Here is a 15,013-nt window from a genome sequence, read left to right on the forward strand (position 1 = left end):
GGAACCCAGCTTCTATCTGGATTTAGATTAGGCTGTTCAAAATCTGACATGCTGCCTTGCTCTCTTGAAACAACATTTGGAAGAGTGGACCCTTTGTTAAGCCTCCAAAATTTTAAATATGATGAGCCAGACACAGAGGTATAAATCAGCAGAACACCACTGAAATCAATGGATCTACACCAGCTGAGGAGATGGTTCAGTAGGGTTAAGGGTAATCTAGGTCCCCTGATCAGTGCCAGGTTTACAATGGAGCCAGGCCTATGCTCAGAAGGGGCCTCAGCCTGCTCTGTTTGCACTGTGCCCTGAGACCCTGCCAGGTCCCCCACCACTTGCTCCTCTTGGCCTGCCCACCAGCTGGCCGAGGACTCCTCTCCACCTCCTGGCCCCACCCACCGGCTTCTTGCCAGCCAGTTAAAGAAGTATGGGCTGGATGAATGGACTATCAGGTGGATAGAAAGTTGGCTAGTTCGTCGGGCTCAACGGGTAGTGATCAATGGCTCAATGTCTAGTTGGCAGCCGGTTTCAAGCGGAGTGCCCCAGGGGTTGGTCCTGGGCAGTGTTCCTGCTAATTTTTCCCATCCATGTGTGGAATTAATTTTGTTCATGTGCACCAATATGGAGGGTATATATGAGGGTTGGGGTGGAGGGGTGTGAGGGCTCCAGCTGGGGGTGCGGGCTCTGGGAGGGGGCTGAGGATGAGGGGTTTGGGGCGTAGGAGGGGGCTCCAGGGCTACAGTGGGGAGAGAGGACTCCCCCCCAGCTCTCTCTCCCCGCATCAACACCTGGGCTGTGAGGGAAAGACGCCTCTTCCCGCTGCGGCAGCTCTGGGGTTGGGGCTGCAGGATAGGCACCCCTTCCCTAGCCCCAGCAGGTCCGGGCTGGGGCTGGGTTCAGGCCAGGGGAGGGGCATTCCACCTGCACAGGGGTCCGGGCTGTGCTGCCCGGGCTGGACCTGGGGCTGGGCCGCACCGCCCTGGCTGCGGCTAGGGCCGGGCCTGGCCACCCTGCTTCGGCCATGCCTGGGGCTGGCCTGGGCCCCTCCTGGATCTGCGCCACCCCGAGCTGCTCCTGGGTCCGGGCTGCTCCTGGGTCCAGGCCGCGGCTGAGGCTGGGCCAGGCCGCCCCAGGCATGGCAGGTTGGGGCCAGGGGAGGGGCGCCCTGGCCTTGGCAGGTTGGCAACCTGGCTAGCAGTGCTCCTCCCCCGGAAGGTCCTCGGCCACAGCAGGTCCTCAGGCGGGTTCCCTGGGCCCCTGTGTGGGGATAAATAGGCTGCTGCACGGCCACAGGGAACTTAGGTCCTGGGGTCAGTTTTGTTCAACATCTTCATTAATGATCTGGATGATGGGATGGATTGTACCCTCAGCAAGTTTGTGGATGACACTAAGCTGGGGGGAGAGGTAGTTATGCTGGAGGGTAGGGATAGGGTCCAGAGTGACTTAGACAAATTGGAGGATTGGGCCAGAAGAAATCTGATGAGGTTCAACAAGGACAAGTGCAGAGTCCTGCACTTAGGATGGAAGAATCCCATGCACTGCTACAGGCTGGGGACCGACTGGCTAAGCGGCAGTTCTGCAGAAAAGTACCTAGGGGTTACAGTGGACGAGAAGCTGGATATGAGTCAGCAGTGTGCCCTTGTTGTCAAGAAGACTAACGGCATATTGGGTTGCATTAGTAGGAGCATTGCCAGGAGATTGAGGGAAGTGATTATTCCCCTCTATTCGGCACTGGTGAGGTCACATCTGGAGTATTGTGTCCAGTTTTGGGCCCCCCGCTACAGAAAGGATGTGAACAAATTGGAGAGAGTCCAGCAGAGGGCAATGAAAATGATTAAGGGGCTGGGTCCATGACTTATGAGGCAAGGCTGAGGGACCTGGGCTTATTTAGTCTGCAGAAAAGAAGGGTTGGGAATTTGATAGCAACCTTCAACTATCTGAAAGGGGGTTCCAAAGAGGATGGAGCTCGGCTGTTCTCACTGGTGGCAGATGACAGAACAAGGAGCAATGGTCTCAAGTTGCAGTGGGGGAGGTTCAGGTTGGACATTAGGAAACACTATTTCACTAGGTGGGTGGTGAAGCACTGGAATGGGTTACCTAGGGAGGTGGTGGAATCTCCGTCCATAGAGGTTTTTAAGGTCAGGCTTTACAAAGCCCTGGCTGGGATGATTTTGTTGGGGTTGGTCCTGCTTTGAGCAGGGGGCTGGACTAGATAACCTCCTGAGGTCTCTTCCAACCCTGAGATTCTATGATTCTCTCTGCCCCCTGGCCAGACCTCAGTGCACCTCCAGCTCCGGGCAGTCTCTGCTTCCCACCACCTGTGGGGCCCCACCTGTCTCCCTGGAGCTGAGCTGCCTGGGACTGGTGCAGAAGCCTGGCCAGTCTCAGCCAGTTGATGAGGGGCAGTGTGGGGGGCTTGGCTGGGCCCCTCCAGGCAAGTGGGTCCTGAGGGAGGCTGGCAGGGGCAGGCCCTGGCCCGGCTGATTGTGCCACTCCCAGGGGGCTGGAGTGATTCTCCACCCCGGGACCAGCCCTGGCGACACTGGCAGCTCAGCCCAGCAGACACAGTTGCCTCCCAGCAGGGCCAGTGAGTGCGGCCAGGAGGCAGGGCATGGGGGAGTGGGTCTCTGGGGGACCGGGGGTGCTGGGCTGTGAGGGAGCGGGGAAGATCTGTGTGATGGGGAACTAGGGTGTAGGGGTTCTGTGTGGGAAGCTGGGCAGTTGTGGTGGGGCTGTGGGGCACTGGACAGGGGTGGTGGTATGCAGGGTGCTGTGCATTTGTGGCAGGGTCTGGGGGGGCACTGGGTATAGCGGGTCCGTGGGGGCTCTGGCCATAGGGAATCAGGGGGGGAAGGGCGAGTGTTCCGGCATTGGGTGGGGGCGATGTGTGGCATGGCATGGCCTGCCCCGCGAGGGGAAGGGGCATGCTGGCAGCACAGGGCCGGGTGGGCCATTGTGCATCTGGCAACTGCCGGTTTGTAAATAGTGGCCTGGCACTGGGCTGGGCAGAGTGGGTCCACCCCTGCCATGCCATGCCCCTGGCCAGCCCCTTGCTCCAGGGACCGGCCCCCCAACTCCATGCTCCATTGCCCCTATGGGGGCCCACAAATGTGTTTGGCACCGGGCCCACAGAAAGTTAATCCAGCCCTGCCCCTGATGACCTCTTTCCTCAGATTTAAGAAGCTCATACCTGCCTTCATTATTAATATGAATCCACTGCCCAGGCTCTTGTATGCATTAAGCAGAATCCACGCTGATGTGCTCCCATCCAAAATGGTTATTTGGCACTTCCTATGGGGTTCAAGCAAAAAATCATTAGCTGAAGCAGAAACTTTGGCAACTGATATAGAACTTGAGGGAGGAGAATGGTTACCAAGGAGAGGTATTTTCCCATTAAGCCACATTTTCCCTCAGTGTCATATACATAGTAGTAATTAATGCATTTTAATTCTACAATGATTGGCATAATAGATGGAATTAATTAGGGATCTAGTTCCTATCAGGGAACACATACTACAGGACATGAATACATAGCAGCCCAAACTTCCAAAAGTGAGTTGTTATTGCATGGGGCTCCATTTTGGTGTCCAATTTGAGATGCCTGAAAAGGGCCTGATTTTCAGAAAGTGCTAAGCACTTTATCATATTCTGCTATGAATTATATATTGTAGCATATATTAAACAACAAAACATATAAACTCTACGGTATGGCCCAAATGTGGACATGCAGCAGATCAGCATATAAACACATGCAATACTCTGCTGTACCAATAAAATATTCATATACTTAAATGTTCACATTATATAGAGAACCATCCATGTTATATTATTAAGGTAACACTGATACAAGTCTTTGTGTGTGCTAAAGGAGCTAAAGTAGTTAAGACTATGTATCACTGGACGTGAAGTGTGATGTGGTATAGAAAGAATAACCAGATGTACAGTAATGTATTATCACTAATGTATCACCACTGTTGCACAATTGCACTAAAGCTGATACAAAATATGTCATGTAAGATATCAATGGAAAAGTTATGATTTGCTAAGTATGATAATCCTGTTTACATGCATGCATCATTTTGTATCTGAAGTTATACATATTTCCTATGTATTTGTATCTCAAACATATGTTGTGTTCCTGGATGACATTCACAAATAGATTTGCATCAACACTAGCCAGCCTGCTTGATGTCCCATTAAGGACAATCAACTATTCCAGGGACCCTCCCAAAAACTCCTCAAGGAGCACATACTCAGTGAATGCCTCATGACTCAGCAAAGCAAGTAAGGACATGTGATCTAAGATGCCATCTTTCACCAATAACCTTCCATGATCATGTGACCCTGGACTCCATATTGACCAGTAACTTTCCATGCACACAGGCTGCACTATAAATTGCAAGTTGTGACATCACTGCTTTGTCTTCATGCCTGCTCCCCATCTTTGGAGATGATTTTTAGCAAAGAAAAACTTTGAGCAATGGACTGATGGCCCCAATCTAATGGGTGAACCAGAGTGACTTATTAAAAGATAGCAGATTTAACAGCACTTGTAAGGTATAGGATTCCTTTAACCAGTTAACTCTCCTCCGTTCTTTTTATATTAATAAACCTTTAGGTTTTAGTTACTAAAGGAGTGGCCACAAGCATGGTATTTGGTAAGATCTAAAGTGTGTATATAAAGTGTGTATATATATTGATCTGGGGGAGTGGCTGATCCTTTGGTATTAGAAGAACCTTATGTACGATGAATCTGGTTTTCAGTAACCTCTCATCATAAATACCATATCTGGATGATGATAGGGGCTGGATTGCCTAAGGAGACTGTTTTTAGCTCCTTGTTAACCAATGTGGTAATAGAAGAGCTCACTTTTGTTAACTGGTTTGGGGAACTCTAATGTTAGACTAGCCACCAGTTTAGGAGTGTGTCTGCCCTGTTTCTTGCAGTCTGCTCTGAATTGGACATTCTCAGCTGTGACCCACACCAGGCACGGTCCACATGAGGCACAGCCCTCCACGCTGAAGGGGAGCAAGTCTCCAGCCCGGCTGTGTTGTACCACCACTTGTCCAAAATCTTCCTTGTGTATGTGCCTAAGATCCTTTGAATTTGCTATCCAGTTTATTAGTGCTAAACTAGAGCTGTATCCAGACCAAAATCTCAGATTTTGGGAAGATTCACAACCAGATCTGCACAGGTTGGGTCTCTCACTAGCGGTAACAATTAGTATGAGATGCAAGTTGTCTTCCTCTGTATGTCCAGGGGCGGCTCTAGAGCCCAGCGGGGCAAGCACCCGCCTGGGGCGGCCCTTTCCCAGGGGGGCGGCAGGCTGGTCCGGTGGACCTGCCGCAGTCATGCCTGCGGGAGGTCCACCGGAGCCCCGGGACGACCGGACCTGCCGCAGGCATGACTGCGTATGGTTCGCTGGTCCCGCGGCTCGGCTGGACCTCCCGCAGGCATGACTGCGGCAGCTCAACCGGAGCCGCCGGACCAGCGAACCGCCCGCAGCTGCGGGAGGTCCAGCTGAGCCACGCGACCAGCGGACCCTCCGCAGTCATGCCCGCGGCAGCCCTGCTGCTCCCGCGGTTCGGGGGCGCCTCCCAGGCATGATTGCTTGGGGCGGCCAAATTTGTAGAGCCGCCCCTGTGTATGTCCACTTCTGACCTTTATTCTGCTGACTTGAGAGTTGTGCAGATTTGTTCAGTACAGTAGAGCCGTGTGTGTCTGTGATTTCACTTTGCATGGGAGCATGTCAAAGTTTCCTCCCATTTCACACCACCTCCTCGGAGTTTTATTTTACTGTTTGGGATCAAACAAACTTGGATTCTCCCTCGGACACTTTGGGTGAAACATGGTGGGTTTCAACTAAGTCTAAATCATGCAGAGCGGTGCACTTCAAAGATAACGCACAATCCACATTAGCTTTAAAGGTGAACATCAGCAAATTTTCAAGGAACCTGGCCTGAATTTTGAGTGTGAAATAAACCAGAAACAGGGTGAGTTTCACCTCATTTGGGATTTCATCCAGAAAATCTCATAACTCCAGCTTACACGCACTGAACAGATATCATGGAACACTTTCATATATCAGAGTAATCACTTAAACCCATCTATATTTATTAATAATACGTGCAGGTTAAAAAGCAAGGGACACCTAGAAAGACCATTTCAACTGAGCATAAGTAGCCAGTTCCCTATTCCAAGCACACTATATGAAAATCAGGCCCACTCTGAGCAGGTCTTTTCTCTGTCACTAAAAACAAGCAAGAATCTTCTTCTTAAAGAACTTTTTCACCATTGAGAGTGTTGACCCTAACAGGAGCTAAAATTAACAATGGCCAGAAGTCTCCATCTCAGGTTCACCTCCTTTCCTGTATTTATCACCGGGGGTCTGTGTTCTCAAATATGACTCAAAAAGGATAAAGGTGCAACAAATTTATTAATGGGTGGTAAGGACTCCCCAGATAACAAGGTAAAACATATAATAAAACAAGGCAGGCTGTATCAATGGGGATTTATCACAAAGATCAAAATGACAGTGACAATACCATTTCTGGCAGCTTGATTCAATGGTGCCTTCTCCTCCTCAGGATGGCGCAGCACGACAGGACAGCTGGATTCCTCAGATGGAAATAGAACTTCGAGACAGGATCAGATGAGTGTCTTCTCAGGTAAGATGAGAGTGTTCAAGAGATTGAATCCCACCCCCCTTCACCTGTGTCGTTGTGCGTGGAGCAAGCGGACATTATAGAAGATGAATTGGGTGTGTGTAGGTAAGTATATCCCTTGCTTAGATGACCCTTGTGGGGTGAATGGCCTACCCTATTAACCCTCAGCTACTTGTTCCACTACAAACAGACAGTAACAAGACTCTGCCACTCGGGCGGGCAGCCCTGATTTAATCTGTGCACTGCCTTATATAGACATGGGGTCGCTAGGCAGATTAGTTGATTGACAGTAACTATCTTTTCCCGCCTAAACATAAAAAGGTGCCAAAATCAAAGAAAGGAGGGGACAAGAAGGGCTTACAAAATGGATGCCTAGTTGTCCTTTAGAAGATCCAAGATGGCCTTAGGATTTTTACCTCTACAAGAGTGGCAGGCAAATGGAGGGGATTTTTATGCCCATCTGAAATTGAGCCTGGATATGCCCTACCCTACTGATGTTTTGCTGTTTGTAGCATGCCTTGTATTGTGAATAGAACCGTGCAATTCTACTAAAAGCCACTGGATGGGAGTAAAAGATCAAGCTAATTCTATACAAACCAAAAAGCAGGCTGTATTTCCAGTTACAGCCAGTGAACAGAAGGTGCTGATGGGAAAGTATATTTTATTCTGAGTTAGTTCCAGCTTGCTGGAGTGGTCTAGGTTAAAGAATTTAAATTACATGCCCCTGGAAGTGCTGCAATAAAACTCCTTCCACAAACAAATATGCAGAGCTTTCCTGACAACATAGAGAGAATAAACCTGCTAGACACACGGGGGCTACGACACAGACTAAATATTTTCTTTTCTCTGGTTAAGTGCTCATGGGATCTTGGGTGGTGCTGATATCAAAAATGTGTTCTGCTTATCATTTAATTATTTGTAACCAAAATTTGGTGAACAGAACACACATACACCTTGAGCAAGGGCTAAAAATTGTGCAGTGCAAGAAAATATGGAGTGAAAAAAATTAAAACTAAGGCCTGGTCTACACTGGGGAGGCGGGGTCGAACTAAAGTATGCAAGTTCAGCTACGCTGAACTCGAACTACCTTATTTCGAACTACTCACCTGTCCAGAAGCCGCAGGATCGAAGTCCATGGCTCCCCCGTCCACTCCGCCACCGCCGTTCGCGGTGGAGGAGTTCCGGAGTCGACGGGAGCGCGTTTGGAGTTCGATATATCGCGTCTAGATGAGACGCGATATATCGAACTCCGAGAAGTCGAACGCTACCCGCCGACCTGGGCGGGTAGTATAGACGTAGCCTAAGAGTGATATTTTAGGAGCATGCACACAAAGACATATAGCCCTTGTGTTCCCAGTACCACTGTCTGGAACTAGAGCTGCTTTCTCTACTTTTTAGAGGTGACTGATTTTTTTTTTCAAATGAACTGCCTTCCTCTCAGTTCCCACACACACTGTATGGGACAAATTGTTGCAATGAATAAACTATGACAACACATTTTCCCCTGATCCAGAGCGGAGCTCTGTTTCACCAGTGCATACGATCCATTGGGCTATATTAGAACAAGATGTCTCATGCCATGTGCATCATAAACATACTTTCATTCAGAGTTACACAACCTGAATGCAGCAAGCATCAACATGGAGACATTCTTTCTGCTTTGGTTTTAATTTCTCATTAAAAAAATTACAGTTCATTTAGCTGATGAAAGGCACTGGACAGTAAATCTGCAGGACAGAGTCTGGACTCTCTTTAGGTACTTATATGGCCCTTCATTACTGTAGTATCTGAGCACCTCACCCTCATGCATGGATTTTATCCTCAACACTCTGTGAGGATGGGAAGTATTATCCTCATGTTACAGATGGGGAATTGAGGTAACAGATAGATCAGATTACTTGTCCATATACACAGAAAGTCCATGGCTGAGACAGGAATTTAATTCCCATGACCCTATCCAAGTCCCAGTCAGTGCCCTATGCATGAGATCTTCCTTCCCACCCTAATGGAAGTGTGGACTTCCCACATTCCCATCTTTCCTAGCAAGATCCCTTCTGGATGAGATGTTAGCCAGCATCCATGACCACTTAGACCTAAGTCTCTTTATAAAAGGGTAACAAATCTAATCAGTGCTAACTGCAATGTGAAGCCTTATCTACTAGGAAACAGATTGAGATAGTCAACTAGTTTCACACAGAAAACAAACCGCCTTCAGATGGTTACAAGTTTCATTCATTAGTGACCTGAGCTGGGTTTGGAACCAGAGTCCTCAAGGAAAAACACTCTGCACCCTATTACCTGAGCCTGATTCCCACATTTCAGCTTCATATTGTCAAAAAATGCTTTTAGGAAAGGAGCTAAGGAAAATTGTGGGGAGGTTGCATTGGGAAATAGTGTTAAGTCCACATTAATTGATTACAATGGCGCAGTGTCTGGACTAGCCAAATTTTCAGCATTACACACTGAACATTCAATGCCAGAAATGGGCCCATTCCTACCTCTGCTGACATCAGAGGCCTGGTCTACACTACGCGTTTAAACCGGTTTTAGGAGCGTAAAACCGATTTAATGCCACAACCGTCCACACTAAGAGGCCCTTTATATCGGTATAAAGGGCTCTTTAAACCGGTTTCTGTACTCCTCCCTAACGAGAGGAGTAGGGCTAATATCAGTATTACCATATCGGATTGGGGTTAGTGTGGCCGCAGATCGACGGTATTGGCCTCCGGGCAGTATCCCACAGTGCACCACTGACCGCTCTGGACAGCAATCTGAACTCGGATGCAGTGGCCAGGTAGACAGGAAAAGCCCCGCGAACTTTTGAATATTTCCTGTTTGCCCAGCGTGGAGCTCTGATCAGCACGGGTGGTGATGCAGTTAAAAATCAAAATAAAGAAAGAGCTCCCGCATGGACCATGTGGACGTGATCGCTGTAAGGGCAGGCAAATCTGTTCTATCAGCGCTCCGTTACAGAAGACGAAATTCAAAATCATTTTTTAAATATCTCCAGACAGATGCCATAGCAGGGACTCAGCGCACTGCTGCGTGACAAGCGTAATGGAAAGCCAAAGAATCAAATGGACGCTCATGGACTGGAGGACTCAAGCTATCCCACAGTTCCTGCAGTCTCTGAAAAGCATTTGCATTCTTGGCTGAGCTCCAAATGCTTCTAGGGTCAAAAACAGTGTCCGCGGTGGGTCAGGGCATAGCTCGGCAATTTACGCACCCCCCCACCCACCCCCAGTAGTGAAAGGGAAAACAATCCTCTCTTGACTCTTTTATATGTCACCCTATCTTTACTGAATGCTGCAGATAGATGCGATGGTGCAGCACTCAACACCAACATCCTTGCTCCCCCCACGCTATGGCTGGCTGATGGTACAATACAACTGGTATCTGTTCTCGTCATCAGCCTATTGGCACATGGGGCAGTGCAAAAGGACTGGTAACCATGCTGACTAGCATCTGTTAGGTCGATCAAGGGCGCCTGGTCCTAATTTTTCCTGGTAGATGGTACAGTATGGCTGATAACCATCGTCGTCATAGCAACAGGGGGCTGAGCTCCATCAGCCCCCACCCTTCATGTGTAAAGAAAAGATTCAAGTGCCCCTGAACTAGCAGAGGGATGCTGGGCTCCTCTCCTACACACTCCTTACTGTCCTGTCTGGACTATCATAGCAGCTGGAGGCTGCCTTCCACTCATATCTCACTAACAAGTCACTGTGTCTATTCCTGCATTCTTTATTACTTCATCACACAAGTGGGGGGACAATGCTACGGTAGCCCAGGAAGGCTGAGGGAAGAACGGAATCAACAGGTGGGGTTGTTGCAGGAGCACCCCCGTGAATAGAATACAGCTCATAATTTCTGCAGGATCTGACACAGAGCAGCTGTGCTCTCTGGTTCTCTGATACAGTGGTTCTCTAGTACACTTGCCCATATTCTAGGCAGGACTGATTCTATTTTTAGATACCAAAAAGGAGGGATTGACTCAGGGAGTCATTCCCAATTTTGGCTTTTGCGCCCCTGGCTAAGAGCAGCCAGGGGCACTTATGACAGCAGCAAATGGAACAGTGCAAAAGGACTGGTAGCCACGATCACCTTATTACCAATTTATGGATTGGTAGATGGTACAGTATGGCTGATAACCATCTCTGCTGTCATGCAAAAGCAAAAGCATGCTGCTGTGTAGCGCTGCTGAATCGCCTCTGTCAGCGGCATCTAGTACACATACGGTGACAGTCACAAAAGGCAAAACAGGCTCCATGATTGCCATGCTATGGCATCTGCCAGGGCAATCCAGGGAAAAAAGGCGCGAAATGCTTGTCTGCCGTTGCTTTCCCAGAGGAAGGAGTGACTGACGACATTTACCCAGAACCACCCGCGACAATGATTATTGCCCCATCAGGCACTGGGATCTCAACCCGGAAATGCCAAGGGGCGGGGGAGGCTGCGGGAACTATGGGACAGCTACGGGATAGCTACCCACAGTGCAACTCTCCAGAAATCGACGCTAGCCTCGGACCATGGACGCACACCACCGATTTAATGTGTTTAGTGTGGCCGCGCGCACTCGATTTTATAAAATCTGTTTTACAAAACCGGCTTATGCAAATTCGGAATAGTCCCGTAGTGTAGACGTACCCAGAGAGATGTTTTAGTGGGAGCAGGTTCAGGCACTATGCTGGCACATTTATAGCTGACTAAGCACTAAAGAGGAGGCATTGGGTGGTGCTGGTGAAAGGGATTTGGGCAGAGCCTAGACAACATGTAGTGACATGAGCAATTAATCTGTACTATTAGACCTGAAGTACTAGAATGTGCCTGCCCATAGGACACCACTGAAAAGGCTCAACCCTACAAAGATGCCCATCTGCTTGCAGCCTATCTAAAGCCACCCTTGTCCCTGCTCTGGAAATGTGCCACACAGTGGACTTGGTGCTGATGACAACACTGCTAAAAAAGGGTGACAAGCTAAAAGAGGTTTGCTCCTTCTTCATCTGCTGCCTGGGCTGATGCCTACTCCTCTTCCTCCTCTCCAACCCTCATTTCCCCTTTTTCTCCCCCTTAATATTTCTCCTCCTTCTCTCTCACTTATTTTCCTTCCCTGTGACTTATCCTCTTTGTAGGTGGCAGCCACTAGTTACTTCCCTTTGAGGTCCACTGGCAATGACAATCCTCCAAGTACAATTTGTGACTGCTAGCAGCAAATATCTCTAATGGCTGCTGATGGGATACTAGGTGGGGCGGGCTTTGAGTTACTACAGAGAATTCTTTCCCAGATGTCTGGCTGGTGGATCTTGGCCACAATCTCAGGGTCTAACTGATCACCATATTTGGGGTTCGGAAGGAATGTTCCTCCCTGTCAGATTGGCAGACACCTTGGGAGTTTTTTGCCTTCCTCTGAGGGATTTTCTATAACTTGAAGTCTTTAAATCATGATTTGAGGACTTTAGTGACTCAGCCAGAGGTTACGGGTCTATTACTGGAGTGGGTGGGTGAGGTTCTGTGACCTGCAATGTGCAGGAGATCAGACTAGATGATCATGATGGTCACTTCTGACCTTAAATTCTGCAAGTCTGTGAATAGAGGGCAGTGTTTGAGAGGCCAGGAAGGCAAACAATCCTAGCAAATTATTACAACGACAATATTTTACAGTGATATAGTGCCTGTCATCACCAAGGTTTCAAAGCACTTGACCAATCCCACAAGTAAAATGCAACCACTTCTAGAGTGAAAAACAGCAGCTGTTTTATAACATTGCATGATGGATCTGGATAAGCCATGAAGACCACCACCCACCACAAGCATCACTGAAATGTGTGTGTGTGGAGTGGGGGGGATTTTGTGATGGGAGGTTCCTACTCTCATGCGAAGTACAGAGCAATCTGTTATCAACATGTGCAATATCAATATTAACAGAGAAACATCAAACACAGCAAAGAGAACTAATAATAAGTCAAATAACCCTTCCCCACAATGTTGATCAGCAAACAAGATGATTATATCTGCATGAAATCAGGGCCAACCTCTACGAAACAGCCAGATGCAAAGTTAATTTGTTCTGTTCATGTACTCTGAATTCAGTTTCATTTTCACAGTATTTAATAAATATTTATTTCTTAAGGTATAGAAGATATGGTGTACTAGAGCAAACTAGTGACACCAACAGTTGTATCTATTAACTGATGCTTCAGAAGAAGAGGAAAAACTCTACCATGTTCCTATAACACAGTAATTACATGGGAGGTGAGGGGGGGCAGAAGGGGGAAATTTTCTTGATTCTTAGAGGCATGGGATTTGATTATTCTTAACACTCTTACTTTGTAGAAAGCTTAGAGCCAGGCAAATAATTCAAAACAAACAACGTAACCAGTGCAGTTAGGGTTTTTTCGTGTTTGCGAATTAGGTGGGGGGGAGGGATGGGGTGGTGTCAGACAAAGTTTCATGGAATTTGTTAAGTATCCAAACATGCTTAGTGAATTTTTGTGCATACAAATATCAACCTACTGACCACATGTGATTTATTTGCTAAAGCGTATTCCTTTGAGTAGTTTACCATTTTAGCTAGAGATTTGAGCTGTGAGATTGATCACCTAAGGACTTGCGCAGATTTTAAAAAAAAATTGCCCTAATTTATTAAAAGAAAGCGGCCTCACTGCAAGTCTAGTTTTGCACCAGTGTAGTGCATCTACTTTGTAATTACACTAGTGCTAACTTCCATCAGGGCAAATTTCTTACTGTACACATGGAACTGTTTCTGTTACTTGTATGATCTACTTTCACAAACTACTTTTGAATTTGCCCCAAACAAACTCTTCTGTCATAAAACTTATCTTAGGCCTGGTCTACACTACGCGTTTAAACCGGTTTTAGGAGCGTAAAACCGATTTAATGCCACAACCGTCCACACTAAGAGGCCCTTTATATCGGTATAAAGGGCTCTTTAAACCGGTTTCTGTACTCCTCCCTAACGAGAGGAGTAGGGCTAATATCGGTATTACCATATCGGATTGGGGTTAGTGTGGCCGCAGATCGATGGTATTGGCCTCCGGGCGGTATCCCACAGTGCACCACTGACCGCTCTGGACAGCAATCTGAACTCGGATGCAGTGGCCAGGTAGACAGGAAAAGCCCCGCGAACTTTTGAATATTTCCTGTTTGCCCAGCATGGAGCTCTGATCAGCACGGGTGGTGATGCAGTTAAAAATCAAAATAAAGAAAGAGCTCCCGCATGGACCATGCGGACGTGATCGCTGTAAGGGCAGGCAAATCTGTTCTATCAGCGCTCCGTTACAGAAGACGAAATTCAAAATCATTTTTTAAATATCTCCAGACAGATGCCATCTCAGCGCACTGCTGCGTGACAAGCGTAACGGAAAGCCAAAGAATCAAATGGACGCTCATGGACTGGAGGACTCAAGCTATCCCACAGTTCCTGCAGTCTCTGAAAAGCATTTGCATTCTTGGCTGAGCTCCAAATGCTTCCAGGGTCAAAAACAGTGTCCGCGGTGGGTCAGGGCATAGCTCGGCAATTTACGCACCCCCCCACCCACCCCCAGAAGTGAAAGGGAAAACAATCCTCTCGACTCTTTTACATGTCACCCTATCTTTACTGAATGCTGCAGATAGACGCGATGGTGCAGCACTCAACACCAACATCCTTGCTCCCCCCACGCTATGGCTGGCTGATGGTACAATACGACTGGTACCCGTCCTCGTCATCAGCCTATTGGCACATGGGGCAGTGCAAAAGGACTGATAACCATGCTGACTAGCATCTGTTAGGTCGATCAAGGGCGCCTGGTCCTAATTTTTCCTGGTAGATGGTACAGTATGGCTGATAACCATCATCGTCATAGCAACAGGGGGCTGAGCTCCATCAGCCCCCACCCTTCATGTGTAAAGAAAAGATTCAAGTGCCCCTGAACTAGCAGAGGGATGCTGGGCTCCTCTCCTACACACTCCTTACTGTCCTGTCTGGACTATCATAGCAGCTGGAGGCTGCCTTCCACTCATATCTCACTAACAAGTCACTGTGTCTTATTCCTGCATTCTTTATTACTTCATCACACAAGTGGGGGGACAATGCTACGGTAGCCCAGGAAGGCTGGGGGAAGAACGGAATGAACAGGTGCAGTTGTTGCAGGAGCACCCCCTATGAATAGCATACAGCTCATAATTTCTGCAGGACCTGACACAGAGCAGCTGTGCTCTCTGGTTCTCTGATACAGTGGTTCTCTAGTACACTTGCCCATATTCTAGGCAGGACTGATTCTATTTTTAGATACCAAAAAGGAGGGATTGACTCAGGGAGTCATTCCCAATTTTGGCTTTTGCGCCCCTGGCTAAG

General features: G+C 48.1%; 1 long non-coding RNA gene across 1 annotated transcript in view; it reads left to right on the forward strand.

Moving 5' to 3' along the window:
- The first annotated feature begins 6,596 nt into the window (after window positions 1-6,596).
- LOC120398775 overlaps window positions 6,597-15,013 on the forward strand; it is a 32,036-nt gene continuing 23,619 nt past the window's right edge. The window contains exon 1 of the long non-coding RNA XR_005594698.1: window positions 6,597-6,663. This is a non-coding gene — a long non-coding RNA (uncharacterized LOC120398775). The remainder of the gene's footprint in view (window positions 6,664-15,013) is intronic.

Source organism: Mauremys reevesii, linkage group 2 (assembly GCF_016161935.1).
Source record: "Mauremys reevesii isolate NIE-2019 linkage group 2, ASM1616193v1, whole genome shotgun sequence".
NCBI lineage: Eukaryota > Metazoa > Chordata > Testudines > Geoemydidae > Mauremys > Mauremys reevesii.